This window comes from Molossus molossus, unplaced genomic scaffold (genome assembly GCF_014108415.1).
Source record: "Molossus molossus isolate mMolMol1 unplaced genomic scaffold, mMolMol1.p scaffold_m16_p_3, whole genome shotgun sequence".
Taxonomy (NCBI): Eukaryota; Metazoa; Chordata; class Mammalia; order Chiroptera; family Molossidae; genus Molossus; species Molossus molossus.
In genome coordinates, this window is record NW_023425366.1 from 83,197,944 (window position 1) to 83,216,267 (window position 18,324).

Genomic DNA, 18,324 nt, shown 5'->3' on the forward strand with positions numbered 1-18,324 from the left:
AGGACACTCCTTACCTTTGACCATATCTACCTTTGGGGTGACACATTCTCTCCTGACTGGCTCCTATTAGGTAACAGTGTGTTTCAAAGACTTAATGAGGTACCTGTACAATGGCTCAAGGGTTAAGGATTTGGTTTCTGTTCAAATGCATGTTTCTCTAGGAAGCCTCCACCTTGGCTGGCTGGCTGGGGGAAAGCTTGTTGAATTTAATTATCTGAACAGATGATCGATTGGCATGTTTCAAAATTCAAAATAATATAAAATGTTGCCATGGAAAAGTCTAACCCGTTCTTCCCTACCATCACTCCATCCATCCCTTTCTCCACCGCCAAAGTAGGCTCTTCAAGTAGGCTCCCACACTCTCTCCCACGAGCAAATAGGAATCTATATTCATTTCCCATCCCTTGCACAAAATGTGGAAAGCTACATACACTGTTTTGTATTTCCCTGGCAATCATTCTTTATAAGTTTATTGACAACGTCCTCACTCATTTTTGTAGCTGCATAATGTTCATGTGGTTCTATCACTGTTCATGTACCTGTCCTCTATAGACGGTCCCTTAAGTGTTCCGTCTTTGCTATTACAGAACAGGCTGCAATGGACAACCGTGTACACACATTCTGTTATATATGTGCAAATACGTGTGTGGGAAAATTTCCGGAAGTGCGATTGCTGAATCCAAGAATCAGTGTATTTGTCATGTTGAGGGATACGCCGCAGCCGTCCTCCCTGCAGGGGGCCTGTTTGCCCCTCACAAGCGTCGTGGGAGAGTGCCTGTTTGGGAGGGCAGTGTTTGAGGACAGAAGGTCCCTATGCCAGGGGCAGCCCTGCAGACAGCTGGTGGGAGAGGGGGAAGGGGGCAGCCTGCTCCATGCTGCGCCCGTGGCGCCCCGGGCAGCACTGGAACAAGTCCCGAAGCTGTCGAGTCCACTCGAGTTCCTGGTCTCAGAAAGTGTTCTGTAGCACGATTGCCCTGGGGAAACCTCTGTCAGAACAGAACTTGAACAACTGCTCAGACCCATCTATGAAGAACTCAAAACTGATTTGATGTCGTTGAGACCAATTTCGGAGCTTATGTGACTTCCAAGGTCAGCGGCTCAAACCCTGGTTAATGATGGGAGGATAGAGGGGCCCCGGAGCCGACAGCACTGGCCTGGGGGTCAGGGTGCATGTGTTCTAATTTCACCTCTGCCTTCCTGTGTCCCTGCCCCTCTGTGACTTTCCTAGCTCCCTGAGCTTCAGGTCCCTCACCTGCGCAGTGAATTAAAGGATCCCGACCCCCTGGTATTGGGCAAGGAGACACCTGATTGGTGGTGTTGGTCTTATATCAATCAGGGGCAAAGCAGATGTACAGTCCTTAGTTCATCCTAGCTTGATGCCTGTGTTGGTGGCCAGAGCTGTTTCATGCCTGAAGCACATAAATAAATAAATAAATAAATAAATAAATAAATAAATAAATGATCCTTGCCTTGCTTTCTTCTTAGTTGGGTCCAGGGAATCAGATAATGTGGATGGAGGCCCCTCACAATCTGTCAAGTACTCTTCACGCGATGGGGCTATTATTGCTGAAAGACAGTGTCCAGCCAGAATGCTGACAGCTGTGGATCAGGCAAGGCCAGTGGATGAAACGTGGGCCATGAGAAACTGTCACGTGGTCCTTAGGGGTAACCGGGGTGATTTGTAGAGAACACACATGCTGGCCTTTTCCACACACTGAAGACAAGTCCTGTGATTGGAAACTCTCTGACTCCCTCCCCAACACTTGTTGGCCTTTGACAGGTTTATCATGGCCAGGAGAAGAACGTTCTGTTTCTTTGAGGTCAGAGACTGACTCATTTCCCTCTTCAACGCAATAAGCGCAGAGGCCAAAGCCAGCCCCCCCTTGACTAAGAAACAGCCAGAGCTCTGAGAGCGGTGTCCTTCAGGATCGAGGAAAATACATCCATGAATATTCATTCACTACTCACTTCGGAGTGTTCTGTGTAAAGACCCTTTGAAAACTGATGAGAATTGGCATAAAAGGGCTTGATTAATCCCTGAGTCAGCGGCCCCTACCCGAGAACACACGCAGTGGTTGTCATAGAGAGCTGGCTCACAAGAACGTTCTGCAGGTGTGTGGGCTTCGCTCTGCAGCCTCCCACTCTCCGGCCAGAACCCGGCTCTGCCACTGGGCTGGGCCCTTACGAATGAAGCCACAGACCCGAACCCAAATTAAACTTCGGCTCCCTAACGGAGCATCCTCAACGCTCACATCCCCTAAGATGTCAGGTCTGAGTATGGGGGACCTCTACCTGAGACTGCCCCCTTTTCCTCTCTGCTTATTCGGCTCCCCCCCCGCCCCCCGGGCCTGACAGGTCATCTCAGACCCTGCCCTCCTGGTGAAGCTTCCCCGACTGCTCCGTCTCACAGGGACGTCTCATTCCACAGTCGCCAAGCTGCTTGCAGGTTCCTCCCATTTGAGAATTGCACACCTTGCCACCTTGTCATGTCTCCCTGTACTGTTGCCCTGTTTTAATAATAAGTTTCATTATCATTATTTAACTTTTTATATGTTCTATCCCTGTCCACACACTCCCATGCTCATTTTCATTCAACAGACCTATATCAAGCAGATAACATATACCTCGACTAAGCGTTGAAGATGCAAAGATAATGATGAAAATAATACTAATGTAATAATACTACAACAACAATATGTATAAACAACAAAATAATATTTACTGTGCTCTATATCTAGCTTCTGGGCTAGACTCGCATTTAATTCTCACCACAACCCTTAGAAGAAAGGTTTATTAAATGAAGGAACTGAAGCTCAAAGAGGCTAACTAATTTGCCTCAGGCTACATTTATTAACTAGTGACTAATAGTGACAGAGGGAAGGAAAAAAGCTGATCTTGCTACCACACAGCTGTCCGTGGTCTGTCTGTGGTCCCCCCCCCCACCCGCGCTGTCTGCCACCTCCCTCTATCTGGTTCCCAGCCCAGCCTTTGCCCCTGAGCATAAGGAGCAGACACCTGGTCACCTGAGCTTGACTTCCCTCCAGCTTCAAGTTGTGAGTCCTCCCTAAGGCTTAGATGACTTGGCCCTTTCTCTCTGGGTCAGTCAAAGGGCACAGAAGTGAGGTGGCACCTGGTAACAATGCAGAGAAAACTGTAGAAACTCGAATCGAGGACTGACTAGAGAGAAGTTCACACCAACAGTGAGGAAATCTTGAGTAAAAGAGAAATGGACTTTCCAACAGTGTCTGTGCCAACAAACTCTGCTGGCAGAATTATAGAAAGAAGAATAAGGCATGTGAAGGGTGAGGAGGCATGAAATTAAAATCCATTTGTTTTGGAAAAGATACCATTTACTGGGTATTTACTACATGTCAATGAGCTAAGTGATGTATAGGTCTAATCTCCTTTTCTCCTTACAACACCCTGTGAGGTAGATAATTCACTGTCTCTGCTTCAGAGGAGTGTCAAGGATTATGTGACTTTCCCAACTCTATGCTGCTGGTTAGTGGCAGAGCCAGGATTCAAATCAGCTTCAGCTGATGCAAAAACCCATGCTCCACAAACTACCACAATGTACCACCACATTCATTCATTCATTCATTCATTCACTCATTGTTGTAATAAGAATTTATGGAACTAACACTGAGCCAGGCAAGACTTGTATTACACATTAAAAAGACAAAGACAAGTACGACACAGTCTCTGTTCTAATGAAGTTTACGGGCCAGCAGGGACGCAGCCACATCAACATATCCATGTAGCACATGGAGAGACCCCCAGGCATGATGGAGCACCCAACTCAACCCAGCATCAGAGAGGCCAGGGAAGGAGTCCTGGAGATGACACATTCTCAGGTTTAAACAATACCTAAGTGTAACTAAGGGGGGGATGGGGAGAGCCACGCTACAGAGAGAACAAAACAGCAAAAGTGAGCCTGGAAGAGAGTTGAAATAGCTTTCAGTTGGAGGCAGTTTTGCCTCTCAGGGATCATTTGGGAATGTCACTTGTCACAGGGAGGGGAAAGGGACAGCAGAATCAACAGAACTTGGTCTTTCCCATCTCCTAGTCTCCTTTGGTCTGAGTGGGCGTTAGCTCAGGAAGCCTTTCCCTATGGATGCGTTTCTTTAGCTCCAGGTATACATGATCTTTACAGCTAGCAATTCCCAGTGTTCTAGGAACAGTCTTATTGGATCAGCTCAGGAGATGTGTTCATCTCTGAACCAGTCTCTGTGAAAGAGGAAAAGAATATGCTGACTGTCCATGTTAGTATTACATGCTGCCCCCCTGAAACAGGGAGTGAAATGGAGTCAGCCTGCCCAGGCCACTTGCACTGAGAATCAGGGAGTAACTCCCCAAAGAAAAATGGAGACACAGTTATAACAAGAAGATGCATGGATGCTGGACAGGCATGGTGGTGAGGTGGAGGAGATACCCACAAAGCAGGGCTATGGTACAGAGTTTGGGTTTTATGCTAAGATCACTGGGAAACCATCAAATGGTTTTGAGCAGGAGACTCATCTGCTGGCATTTACTCTGATAACAGTTCAAAAAGGTTATGTTGACTGCTGGATAGAGAAGACTGCAGGGCTCTAAGCTTGGAAGGATTGAAATAAGGGGCCTATTACAGAATCACAGGCAAGAGAGGTTGGTGCCTTGGACTTGAGTACTTGGTTGACAACACTAAGAGTCAGAGACATGTGGACAGACTTGAGAGTCTCTTATGGAAGAGCTGACATCTATTTTTGCTGGAGTAGAGGTGGGGAAATAAATAAAAGAAGAAGTCAAGCATAATTCCCAGGGTTTTGTTTGTTCGCCTGGGTGAATCATGATGCCTTTTACCCAGAGGGGAGGGCATAGGAGGTGGGAAGACATAAAAGACTGAATGAAATCACCCAGGGGAACATGTAGAAAGAGAAAAGAAGAAGGGCATTCATACTACTTCCCCAACAAGTTTACACTCTCCCCAAACTGGTTTACATAGGTTCTAGGCAAACATAAGCTCTTTTACCCCTAGGCTGTGTGCGCCATTCCCTCTGCCTGAAGGGATTAGCTGAAATTCTGTAGCAATCCTTGCCTCCTTAGTTAGCTTCATTGCAAATAGCCTCTTTGCTTCCTATAACTTGCATTGTCTAGTCACCATACATGTGACATTTACAAAACACTGTTCTGCATACATCATATTTCCCTCAAACGGGTTATAAGGTCTTACAGGGCAGCCTGCAAGCCTTTGAACTCCCAACCTGGCAGATTGCCCAGTAACAAAGTTAAAACAAAGGTTGGTTGGTCAATGACGACACTCACTCATACTTTTCTTCTGGTAATTTTTGTTTCAGTGGCTGGAATTCATCTTGAACGCCTATGTTTAGTGAAACAGCAGCTCAGCAGGGGTGTCCCAGTCAGTCCCCTGAGAATGAGGCAGCAATTGTCCAATGCTTTAAAATAGTTATGGCAAATAAATGCGTGTGGCAAATAAAGAGGATATGACTCAATCCATATTGAAAAGAACCAGATGAAAGTAGTTTCCCACAGAGGGAAACCAAAGAATTAAAATGAACCACTTCAACTACTTCTGCATCTATTCCTGAACAATCTTCCACTTCATCGGAACACATCTCAGTGTGCTTGTGCCCAGGTCGCCTCCCTCCTCCCTTCCCCATGGAGGCGTCATAACTCTCAGTCTACAGTCATTCCAAAATGTTTCCAGGCAGTTAAACTAGTTTCCCAAGCTCCGGATGGCTCACTCAGCACCGGGATCTTAGACAGCCCCGCAATTTCATTTTTTTTCTGGTTGAATTTTGAAAGACCTCCCCACACCACCTCTCCCCTAAACTACTCCTAAATTTTCCAGTTGTCTTTGTCTCAACCCGGAATTCCAGCAGTCACCTGCTCCTTCAGGTGCTCTCCACCTGGGCATCCCGAGTTCTCCAACTAGGCGAACCCTCCTTCAGTCCCCCAGTTCTCTTTAAAGCTGCAGCAAACACACCCACTCGTTTGTGGGCTCCAGTGGCTGTGACAATACTGAAGAAAGTTGAGCTGGTCTGATTCAGTTTTCAAAGCCAACTTTGGCTACTGATTAAGTCATATCTGCCTGTTTCCCAGAGCTCATATTATTTTCCCTTTTGCCACATGATTCACTTCAGAACTAGTACAACTTGAGTCTGCCAGTTGAATGTCACCCTTCATTTTTGCGTCCAGGGCGTCCAGCTGCACAGAGCAGACGCTGTGCAGTGGGAAAGGACCCAGCTTGGAACAGGCTTTCTGGATGTACCACTACAATTGCCGCGTGGTCTCCAGCTAGTTAGTCTCAGACTGTTACTTTGCACAAAGAATGAAGATTAAAAACACTTTGAAGTATAGGCATCCCCCAGAGATGTTACGGGCTCAGTGACAAACCTCCACAGCAGAGTGTTACAATAAAGAAAGTCATAATCTTTTTGCTGGTGAAGGGTCTTGCCTTCAATTTGAAAAGAGCAAACTCAGCATCTGTGAAGCACAATAAAGCAAAGAGCAATAAAACGAGGCAGGCCTGCCTTGCTGTGAGGATTAAATAAGATAGCATAACAAAAGTGCCTGCCATCAAATCTTGCATCTAAGTAGGGCCTCAGGAGAGGTTAAGTTGAACCATATGAAATTGCCATTTGTGTAGGTCCAAAATGGCCTGATTATGAAAATTTCATGTGGGTCAACCCGCCATTAGCCTGATACCCAAGCACTGAGGTAGTGTCCAAATGAGTGGAACGCCGAGTGCAGAGGGGGTGAAACCTCAGAGATGACTTTTATTTAAATCATCAAAGAATTAAGGAACGCTAGCACCCTGCTAGGCTATTTAAATTTAGGGAGATTTTCTTGACTCTGAGCTGGCAGTTAAGCAAAGCTAATTTAAGAATCAGAATAACTATGTGGTTAGGAGTCTAGACTCTGAGGAGAGATTTCCTGGGATCAAAGTCCAGCTCTGCTACTCACTAGCTTTGTGATCTTGAGCAAGTTTGTGAAACAACCCCAATCTCAGTTTTCTCTGCGATATGGACATTACAAGGTTGCTGTCTGCACTAAATGAGTTCATGTATGTCAAGTTCTCAGAACACTGAAGTGTTCATTATCATTGACTTGATTGAAAATAGGTGGTTTGGCCTGACAGCATACCCATGGACAGAAATCAAAACCCCAGCAATGGGAAAGTCAGCCATTCCTTCTGGATTAGCCCCAGTATAGCAGCTGGACTCCCTTGGAAAGCTCAAGGATGGTGCATGAAACCACCCAGGAGAGCTCAGTGAGAACCCTCCCAGCCGACAGCATTGCGAGCTTTCTCTGGTGTTTCCAGGGAAGGACAGAGAACTTTGCAGTTACCCAGAGCACATGTGACTCACACATGCCCTGCAGAACCCAATGGAAAAGAGATGACAGGAGATGAGAGGGAAGGGGACACAGCTACCACACACCAAGAAGAAGCATACACTGCTTGTTCTGGTGGGAAATGAAAGCATTATTTGAATTCACTGTTTATTTAGAAACTCGGATTAATTAGGACAAAGACATTGTAAGGGAAATTATGATAATGTCCTATGGGTTTTCTCATAACCACCTGTATGTATATTATTTCACTACACACACACACACACACACACACACACACATACTCTCACTTGTGAATCAGGTAGGACACTCACTTGTGAATCAGGTAGGCAAAGCCAGCCTTCTATTTAAAGATGAGAAACTGAAGGATCAAGGAGCTTAAATGATTTATTCAAGCTACCTGGCCTGTAGGTGATAAAACTGGAATTTGAGTCCCTTCAAGGCAGGGCCATGTTTATCTTTTTTCTACCCAGCACTAGACACTAACCTCACATTTATTGAGCAATTGAAAGAAAAAATGGGCTGTCCGTAGAAAACAGACTCACTTTCTCAAGCTAGTCTGGGTTCTCAGGCTAATGGCTCTGATTCTCATACTTTGAAGAGTCCTGAACCTGTAGCTGGGCAGTGCAGCGGCATCTAAAGGAAGCAAAAGGAAAGGGTTTCAGCAGTCTGTGCTAGAATAGATTAGATATCGTACACATAATCAGTATAAAAAAATGCCCTTCTCCATAACTCTAATGACAAGTGAGACTATCCATCCATACCTCAGGCTGCCATGTATAATCCATTTGCTCATCTGCAATATGAGGGGATAAAGTCTGCCTTATAAGGTGATTTTGAGGTGTCCCTCCAAATCATACACACACACACACACACACACACACACACATATATATATATGTGTATATATATACACACACACATTTTCTCAGCAAATACATTATTTGATTTGCCCCATATCTCATTAGGGACAGATCTGACTGAGCACTTAAAAATCTCAAAAATCCTGGCCAGTGTTGCACAGTGGTTAGAGCATTGGTCTGAGCACTGAAATGTCTCCGGGTTGACTCCCAGTCATGGGCACATACCTGGGTTGCAGGTTCCATCCCTGGTCCCAGTAGAAGTGTATGCAGGAGGCAACCAATCAATGTGTCTCTCTCACGTCAATATTTCTCTCTCTTTCTTTCACTCTCTTTCTCTCTCTCCCTTCCACTCTCTCTAAAAATCAATGGAAAAATATCCTTGGGTGAGAATTAACAAAAATAAATAAGTAAATAGATAAACAAATAAATAAAGTAAAATAAAAATCTCAAGAGAGTCTTTGAAGAACATCCTTTCTTCCTGGACCTCTGGAGGAATGGTAGGGAAATATGAGGTTGAGACTTGAGCAGCTTCAGGCCTTGCTTCGGGCTTTCCCTTCATGTAAAGGATGTTCCTCCTCCATTCTGATGCAGAGGGGAGTTTAATTCTAAGTGTCCAAGCACCCCACCCTTTCTGTTTCAAAGAGTTTGGGGGATCCTGAGCTGCTGGAAGGATGAGAGGAGAGGGTGGCTTTCCAAATGGAGCATGCTCAGTGGGGGACTGGGGAGTCTGGAGGCATCTCAACCATCTGGAAGATAGGTGGGCTCCGTGCTATCTGCTGTGAACCAGGGCTCCCTCCACGGCTGCGAAGGACAGCGACAAATATAGGAATGCCGTGCTGACACAACTTCCACAGGGTTTCCTGGTTCTGGTGACAGATGATGCTTGCTACCAAGGGACAGATAGCTGCAGCTTTTATTTGTCGTTTCTATAGTCAGTGATTCCAATCTGTTTATGATGTGTGGAGAAAATTCTCAGGGTCTAAATTAATATAACTTATCTTTGCTCTCTTGAATACTTCCGAATTTTCTCTTTATCTTTCTGAAAAGTTGCCCACAACATGAAGTAGGATGTGTGTGTTTTCCTCATTCTGCAACTTTAGGAAATTTTACTCTTATGTTTCTTCCTCTATTCTCTTTCTTCTGTCCTTGTGAAACTCCTATTAGAAGGCTGTTTGAATTACTGGATCTGTTTTCTAAATCTCTTAACTCTTCCCTCATATGTTTTTCTCTTTGCCCTGTTGCACTATGTTCTGGGTCAGGTTTTTGGGTAGATCTTCAAGCTCACAAACATGTTTTTATTTGTGTCACTTGTGCTGTTCATCAGAGGAGTATTTTTAGTAAAGCTAACATAAGAAAATTGTAAAAACTTACAGAAGGTCATAATGATCAAAATAAATGGAGAGACTTAACCTGTTTGTGTAGGAAGACACTGTAACATAGAACTGACAATTCTCAAGTTAACCTATAAATCCAAAGCAATCCCAGTAAAACCCCTGAGAGAAATGTCTTTAACTGACAAGCCATTTAAAAGCATTGGAATATGTTTGAAGAAGGAGGATTTTTATCTCCTCTCTGTTTGAGATTCCACTAAATTGATAGATAAGGAACTACAACAACAAAAAGAAAGTAGAAATCTATAAAAGACAGAGAATTCAATGCAATTTTAGAAGATAGAAGCAGATAGAGTAGCAGTGAGTGATTTAGCATGGTAAGGAAGCAACACTCTAAGTCACCAGGAGAGGCATAACCACTAAGTGAGCCAAGTCATCCCGACAGAAAACCTGAGAGATGCTCAGCTTTGGAGACAGCAGGTACAATGACAGGCTGGATTAAGCTGAGGAGCAAAAAAAAAAAAAAATAGACGTTGTTGAAAGTCTGTTTATGGAGTAGTCATATCCTTCCTTCACCTCACACAGTCAGACTACTAGTTTCCCAGTCTAGTGATTGAAGAGTTATTTTCTGTATAACTTAATGGTGAAGGCTGAGACTCAGGGATACCCAGACGGAGGCAGCAGAGGGGAGGAACATGGCAGTCTGCAAAAAAATGTAAAAAGGTTGAAGTACACAGTCATCTTTTCACAAATTGCCCTCCAGGCTGACACACACATAAAGAATATCAGAAGATTCTTTTTTTTTTTTTAAATTATTTTTTTATTTTAGTACATGCCCCGAGCGGGAACTGAACCCGGGACTCTCTGGTCCACAGGCCAATGCTCCAACCTCTGAGCCAAACCGGCCAGGGCTAGAAGATTCTTTTTTGACAAACTAAATTTCCCTTCCCTTCCTCCCTGCCTTTCTTCCTCCCTCCCTCCCTCCCTCCCTCCCTCCCTTCCTTCCTTCCTTCCTTCCTTCCTTCCTTCCTTCCTTCCTTCCTTCCTTCCTTTCTTCCTTCTTTCCTTCTTTCTTTCCTTCCTCTCTCCCTCCACCTCTTCCTTCCTTCCTCCTGTGTTATGAACTCCCTGCTAAATGGAGCCTACCGGTGAACAAGTCCCGCCTCCTCATTCAGAGCCTCCAAGCACTATTTTAGAGGTTCACTCTTAAATACAAACACAGAGCCAAGGCTCCCAGGCATTTGAGGAAAACTGCAAGCGTGCAAGAAGAAGATCAACATAAGAATAAAGAAAAGAAATCTGAAGGAAATAAATAGGGAAAGATATAAGATTTAAAAATCTACAACCCTAGGAAAATAAGTGAAGTTATTATATCCTTATACCCAGAAATAGAGGTCATGTTAAAGGATACATCAAAGAACAAGCAATAAAAATTTCTTCTGGAAATAAAAATCTAATCAAATTGAAACATTCATTAGAAAGTTTGGAGAATAAAGTTGAGGAACTCTAAAAACTAGCACAAAAAGACATTAGCACTAAACATTAAGAAAGAAAACATAATTAACATAAAGGATAAATCCAACCAAAATGATTTCTTAAAATAGAGAAGTGAGAAAATAGAGAGGTGGAAAATATGAAAGTAATATGGCAAACTGTTTTGGCAGTAAGACAGAAATCTCTGGATTTAAATGTCTTTTTTTTTGCCCTAGCTGGTCTGAATCAGCAGTTTGAGTGTCAGCCTGTGAACTGAAGGGTCTCAGGTTTGATTCCAGTCAAGGGTACATACCTGGGTTGCAGGCTCAATCCACAACCTCAGTCAGGGTGTGCAGGAGATGACCAATCGATCTCTCTCTCGATCTCGCTCTCTTTCTCTTGCCCTTCCTCTCTCTAAAAAACAATGGGAAAATATCCTTGGGTGAAGAGTAATAAATAAATAAATAAATAAATAAATAAATAAATAAATAAAATGTCTTTTTTATACCCAAGAAAATGGATGAAATAGCACCCATATAAAAGTACATAAATTGTGAGATGTCAGCGTTCTAGGGGAAAAGAGAAGATCCTAATGGTTCCCAAAGAGGAAGGGGAAGTCATTTGTAAGGAAACCGGCTGCAGGTGGGAAATTGGATTATTCAACAGCCACAATGAATGTAAGAGATCCGTGAATATTAGAGATCAATAAAATAGTACCTTCAAATATTTAAAGGAAAGTTAAGGTTCAGCCTAGACTTCAAATCCCAGCCAAATTATGGCTTCAGGAGAGGCTAGAATAAAGATATTTTCAAAGGCAAGAACTCTAAAATACTACCCATTTCTTCTTTTAAAAAGACACTGCAGCCCTGGCCAGTGTGCTCAGTGGTTAGAACATTGGCCCTCAGACTGAAGGGTCACAGGTTAGTTTCCTAGTCAAGGGCATGTACCTGGGTTGTGGGTTTGATCCCTGGACCTGGGCGAATGTGGAAGGCAACCAATTGATGTGTCTGTCTAATATCGATCTCTCTCTCTCTCTCTCTCTCTCTCTCTCTCTCTTTCTCTCTCTCTATCTTTCCCTCCCTCCTTTCTACTCTCTAAAAATATCCTTGAGTGAAGATTAACAACAACAACAACAAAAAATGCTGGAGAAGGAGTAGCACGAACCTGAGTCTTGGCCTCTCGCCTTCCTCCCCGGACAACGTGAGCTTTAGCGCCAGCTCTAGCTTCTCCAACTATCAGACACTGGGCTCCGTGCAGTCACCCAGCTCTCAGGCCCAGCCAGCCAGCAGTGCGGCCAGTGTCTATGCAGGCACAGTGTCTATTAGGCTCCCAGATCTTCAGGTCCTACTCCATCAGAGTCCAGGACAGCTGGGGGTCTAGAGGCTGGCTGCAGGGATGGCCGGAGGTCTGGTGGGCATAGCGTGCATCCAGAGAAAGAAGGAGACTATTCAATGCCTGAATGATAATCTGGGCTACTACTGAGACAGAGTGAGTAGCCTAGAGGCTGATAACAGGAGATTGGAGAGCAAAATTAGGAACACCTGAAGAAGAAGGGACCCCAGGTCACAGACTGGGAGCATTATTTTAATGCTCAGGTCTTTGCCCACATCATCCTGCAGATTGACAATGACCTTCTTGCTGCTGATGACATCAAAGTCAAGTATGATATTGAGCTGGCCATGTGTCAATCTATGGAGAGTGACATCAATAGGCTCTGAAAGGTCACTGATGTCACCACTATCACTTGGCAGAAGCCGGAGACAAGAGATCAAGGTTTTTGAGGAGGAGCTGCTCTTCCTGAAGAGGAACCCTGACGTGAAAGTAAATGGGCTACAAAGCCAGATTGCCAACTCTGGGTTTACCGTGAAGTTGGATGCCCCCAAATCTCAAGACCACAGCAAGATCATGATGGACGTCCGGGCCCAGTATGATGAGCTGGCTCTGAAGAACTGAGAGAATCTAGACAATTACTGGTCCCAGCAAATTAAGAACTCCACAGTGGTCACCTTGCAGACTGCTGAGATAGGAGCTGCTGAGATGATAGTCACAGAGCAGAGACATATGGCCCAGTCCTTGGAGATAGAACTGGCCTTGATGAGAAATCTGAAGGCCAGCCTGGAGAATAGCCTGAGTGAGGTGGAGACACACCATGCCATGCAGATGGAACAACTCAACAGGATCTTGCTGCACCTGTAGTAAGAGCTGGTCCAGACCCAAGCAGAGGGGCAGCACAAGCCCAGGAGTACAAGGCCCTGGTGAACATCAAGGTCAAGCTGGAGGCTGAGATTGCTACCTGCCACCACCTGCTGGAAGAAGGGAAGGACTTTGATTTTGGTGATGCTCTGGACAACAGCAACTTCATGAAATCCATCCAAATGATGACCACCCATAGGACTGTGGACAGCAAAGTGGTGTCTGAGGTCAACAACACCAAAGTTCTGAGGTGTTAAGGCAGCAGAAGAGGAGCAACCCCTTGGGGGATAGTAGGCCAATAAAAGTTCCCAGATCATTGAATATAAACAAAAAAAAAGCAACTGAAAGACTTGCAATTCTTTTAATGGCAAAATACATCAACCCTTCCACTGAGGTCAACTAAAACATTTGTATGAGAGCCCTGGCCAGTTTGGCTCAGCGGTTAGAGCGTTGGCCCACGGACCAGAGGGTCCCAGGTTTGGTTCCCGCTAAGGGCACGTACCTCAGTTGCAGTTTGTCCCTGGCCCCGGTTGGGTTCGTGTGGTTGCAACCACTCGGTGTGTCTCTCTCACGTCGATGTTTCTCTTTCTCTCTTCCTCTCTCTCTCCCTCCTGCTCTATCTGAAGATAAATGCAAAAATGTCCTCGGGTGAGGATTTAAAAAAACAAAAAACATTTGTATGAGAAAAATATATAGTATGTATTCAATATTATATATTTAAAATGTTAAATATATTTAAATATGTATTTAAATATATTTTAATAAATATAAATACAATATATATTTATATTTTCATTTTTCTGAAAAGCATCAAAGAGCTGATAAGACAGTGAAGGGTTCCATGCCAAACTTTGGACGAATATGAGAAGCAAGTACTCAAAGCTGCCTCTGCCCCAATCAGGAAGAAAACAGCTGCAACGTGGAGCTGTGGTATTTGGCAGCCTCACTGGGCAAAACAGACAAAAGGGCCTGCCAAGTGGAGAGTCTGATAAATACTCGTACGCTAAGTGGAGTCCTGAAGGGCTTTACTCTTAGAGCAGAGCTTCCCAGAGCTGTCTGCACATTAGAATCACTGGAGAGCTTTTAGCAATTCCAAAGCACAGGCCACCCCACGGACCGATTAATTCATAGTCTCTGGGGTGGGACACGGTCATCAGGATATTTTGAAGTTCCCCAGGTGACTCCAAGGTGCAGATGAGCTTGGGAACCATGGCTGTGAGTGAGAGTGAATGGGAAGTAACGCTGTCCTCACATGGGTGACTTGAGGGATACCAAGTCTGGGACTTCAATTAGGGAGGTCACTGAGTGTCAGAAGCCAATGAAAATGCTCTGTGGAGAATTACGTTTCCATCCTTGTCCTCACCTTATTTCTAGGAATAAAACTTGAAATGCAATGTCAAGCATAAGGTCCCTATGAGTGAGAACCAAGGGGGAAAAAGACAACAGAAACAAACTAGATATATCATGTAATTTCTTCTAATGCCCTGTGTTCACTATGGAAATTTTTCCAAGCAAAACTGCAAGGCAAATTAAAAGACGGTATATTTCTTGTAGATCATAATATAAAGTAACTTTAGAACTCCAAGGCAATAATGATCATTGAAAAACTGGAGGTAATAAAAACAGCATCTCTATATATTATTAGTTATAAGAACTGAAAAAAACAGTAAGCGCTGGGAAAAACATTTCCAGAAACATTGAATTCAAAATAAATGCTTCTTGCTCCAATTGTTTTCAAGCCACAAGAGTAAGACCCTTTTCTTCTTTCTCTCTCTCTCTGTAGGGTAGAAAGAGATCAACAAAATCAAATTGAAAGCAATAGAAAAAGATGAGACTAGAGTTTTTATATTACCCTGAAAAAGCCACCTGGATATTTCAGACCTCAAGAAGCGTGGAGTTTAAATTCTGACACTTCTTTCTCCCAACTCACAGTCATTTCCAGTTCTCCCCATCATTGATACTAAGACTTATTACGCTGTGGATATCACTCGGGCAGGATTTGGGAGGGTGAGTCAAGCGCCGGGAGCCATGCTGTGTTAGCAGACGGTAGGATGGCGTCAGCAGGCCAGCCAGGACCACTGCCCCAGGCCCCCCTCCCCCCCTCACCTGGCCCTGATCTCTGGGGCTGTCCTTGTCCTGCTGCCCCCCAGGAGGATGCTGTAGTACTGTGCTGGAGACTCCCCTGCCCCCGACACTCAGCCCTCAAGGGACAGGACATTTCTTTCCTCCTGGAATTTCCTCTGCCCAGCCCAGGCCTTCCCTTCATTCTCCACACACAACACATGGCCAGGCAGTACCATCTGAAGAACGTGCACGTACCAACCAGAGATAATCGACTGCAAGTACCATTCAAAGAATAGCTTCCAACAAGAACCAGGAACCAGATCTGCCCTCAGGATCCCTACATTCCTCTCCTTCTCCGCGCCCAGTCTGCTGCCGGCAAGTGCTCCAGGCCTCCTCAGAGCCCAAGGGGGCAGCATTTTCTCTTATTTCACCTCGAAGTGTCCTAAAGAGGGAAAACCATCCCTCCTGGTTCACACCTTTTGTTCCAGTATAATTACTAATAGTTCCCCATTTCACTCCCCTAACAGCCGCAGTTTGGATGTGAAGTTGCACGATCACCTTGCCTGGGAATAACCTGCTCTGGGCAGACTGCAGTGAGAACACCCATTCCTTTCGGGCAAAACCCATCCCCAGCATCCAGGGGATGACTGGGCCCTGTAGGTCCCAATAGTCAGATGCCAACTGGCTGCAAGTAGTACCTACACCACAGCTTGGCTCATCCAGTCTTACATAACATTCCACATGGGGACATCAGCAGTCCATCCCAGGTCGCATTATGGTAAGATCAATACTGTCTCTTTTCAATCACACTTCCAGTAAGAGGTGAGTTCTCTGCTCATTAGGAGTCCAAATAAAGTCCAAGTCCAGCCTTGTTACATGACGTTCAGACAATCAAGCCAACTGTCACAGGACAGTTCGTACAGCATGGTTCACCTCTGATGACAGGAGCCCGAGTGTTAAATGACTAAGCAATTTCAGCTGATATACAAGCCACTTAATATGCAAATTAACCTCGGACCTAGCTACCAATTCTAATCGAAGAGGGAGGCAAATAGCTCAGAAGTAAGGCTCTGCCTGCCACAGCGGGGTGTGCATGGCCACATGCAAAGGCTATCTGTAAGCAAGCTCATGCTCCTTGCAAACGAGCAGTGAGGAATTTGGGCCTTGGCTCTCCCCATTCCTCCAACCCGATCAAACCGAATCAGAATGAGACGCGTGGGAGCTGTTTCCCCCCGCTCTCAGGCTGCTGTGGGGTCTATTTGCCATGGGTTTTTTGTTTTGTTTTTCCCCCCATTACTTTTCATTTCAGTATTTATATCACAACTGTTGATTCTGCTCTGCTTTCCATGACTCTTGTCACATGAGACAATTATTGAACAAAGGAACATCGGTATGTCGGGCTGCCCGACTGTCTCACAAGCTGTGTGTGGCTGAGTTTTCAAGACAACCCTGCGCTCAGCTGGTGACAGATTTGAAATCTGCAAGGCCAGCCTGGAGCGGCACTCGGCACCCCGTGGGTGTGAAACACTCGCTTTCCCCATATGTCTGAATCTATATGGAGTTTCTTGTTTCCCAAATCAAGTCAGAAAATTTAGACCTGAGTTCTAATTCTAGTGTTTCTTCTAAATAGCTCATGCCTGCTCTCTAGGCCTCAGTATCCCCCACTGGAAAATACAGGGTTGGTCTGGGAAGTCGCTGACGTCCCTTCCTGCTCTGACACCCTGTGGAACTGCACTTTCAGTGTCAGGCGTCATCTGGCTGTTGGGCCTCAGGAAATTTTCTCTCTGGGCCTCAGTTTCCTCACTTGTAAAAGTGGTGCCAATACAATGAGCACCTCACAAGCGGGTTGCGGGTTTTCGGTAGAACAGTGTACACAGGAACATGCAGCAGAGGAGTGCACATAGTAGGCACACAATATGTTTCAAGTCTCCTTCCATGAAAGCTGAATGTTTGCTGGTCCGTCTTGTGAAAATTTAAATGAGCTTCTTGGAAAGAGATAGAAAGTGCTTGTCATTAAGCAAACACGTGCAAATAACAGAAATTGTTATAATGCAGAAATTGTTAAAATCAGAGTTTAAGACAGAGGTATGCCTGATTAATTTATTGAACAAACTAAAACCATAAACAGAGACATCTGCTTAAACCCCTGGATCTCCCTCAGCCAGGATTGAAGGAGGAAGAGCAAAGGAGGAACAGATGCTTCCTGGGCTGGCTGGGCCCAGAACCCAGGCCATGGGCGTGTGGGAGGCTGGGGGAGGCCCATCAAGACAGAGTGACTGCTGGAGGGGGAGCTGCCAAAGCCCAGGGAGCAGCTGGGAGCAGAGGTGATGACAGCTGAAGCAGAGGGTTATTTCAGAACAGCTCGCTCTGACTTACAGAGAGCTTTGGCTCTTGTTAATGTGAGGGGACCAACTGAGCTAGAGGGAATTTTGCTTCCCTTGTTGTGAAAAAGGGTGAGCTTTCTTTGCCTCGGAGAGGAATCACCACATATAATAGTGTGCCTTTTTCAGTTTACAGGTCTTCCAGAGACCCAGCAGTCAGACCCTTAAGTCGTGGGTCTTCTCGTGGGGGCCCAGAGGGAAGCAGGAGCCAGGGGCTGGTCAGGGAGATAAAGCCCTTGGGCAGGAATCTGGGCTTGGCTACGGTGATTCTTTCTAGCATTTTATTATAGAAAATCTCAAACATACAACACAGTTGAAAGCACTTCCCAGCGAATACTGGCATAATCCCACCTGGATTCTATCATGATCATTTTACTATATCAGGTCTGTCCATCTATCTATCCCTCTATTCATTCATACTCTATCTTAATGTGGGTGCATTTCAAGTCTCAATGCACTTCCCCCTAAATACATCAGCGTGCACATTGTTAACTAGAGCTCAACGTCTGTTTACAACTCTTTCCTTTGGATATAAAATTTAAATACTATGCAATTCACAAACACTAAATCTACAGGTGCATTCACCTCTGTAACCAAAATCCCTATCAAGATAGAGAACATCCAATCACCCCAAGGCTGATTCTCAGGTTTGCCATACGACCTTGG

At 44.9% G+C, this 18,324-nt stretch overlaps 2 pseudogenes; both read left to right on the forward strand.

Moving 5' to 3' along the window:
• Positions 1-13,470, forward strand: part of LOC118642059 — a 53,969-nt pseudogene extending 40,499 nt beyond the window's left edge.
• LOC118643033 lies at positions 1,278-1,422 on the forward strand (annotated as a pseudogene).
• Positions 13,471-18,324: the final 4,854 nt, after the last annotated feature.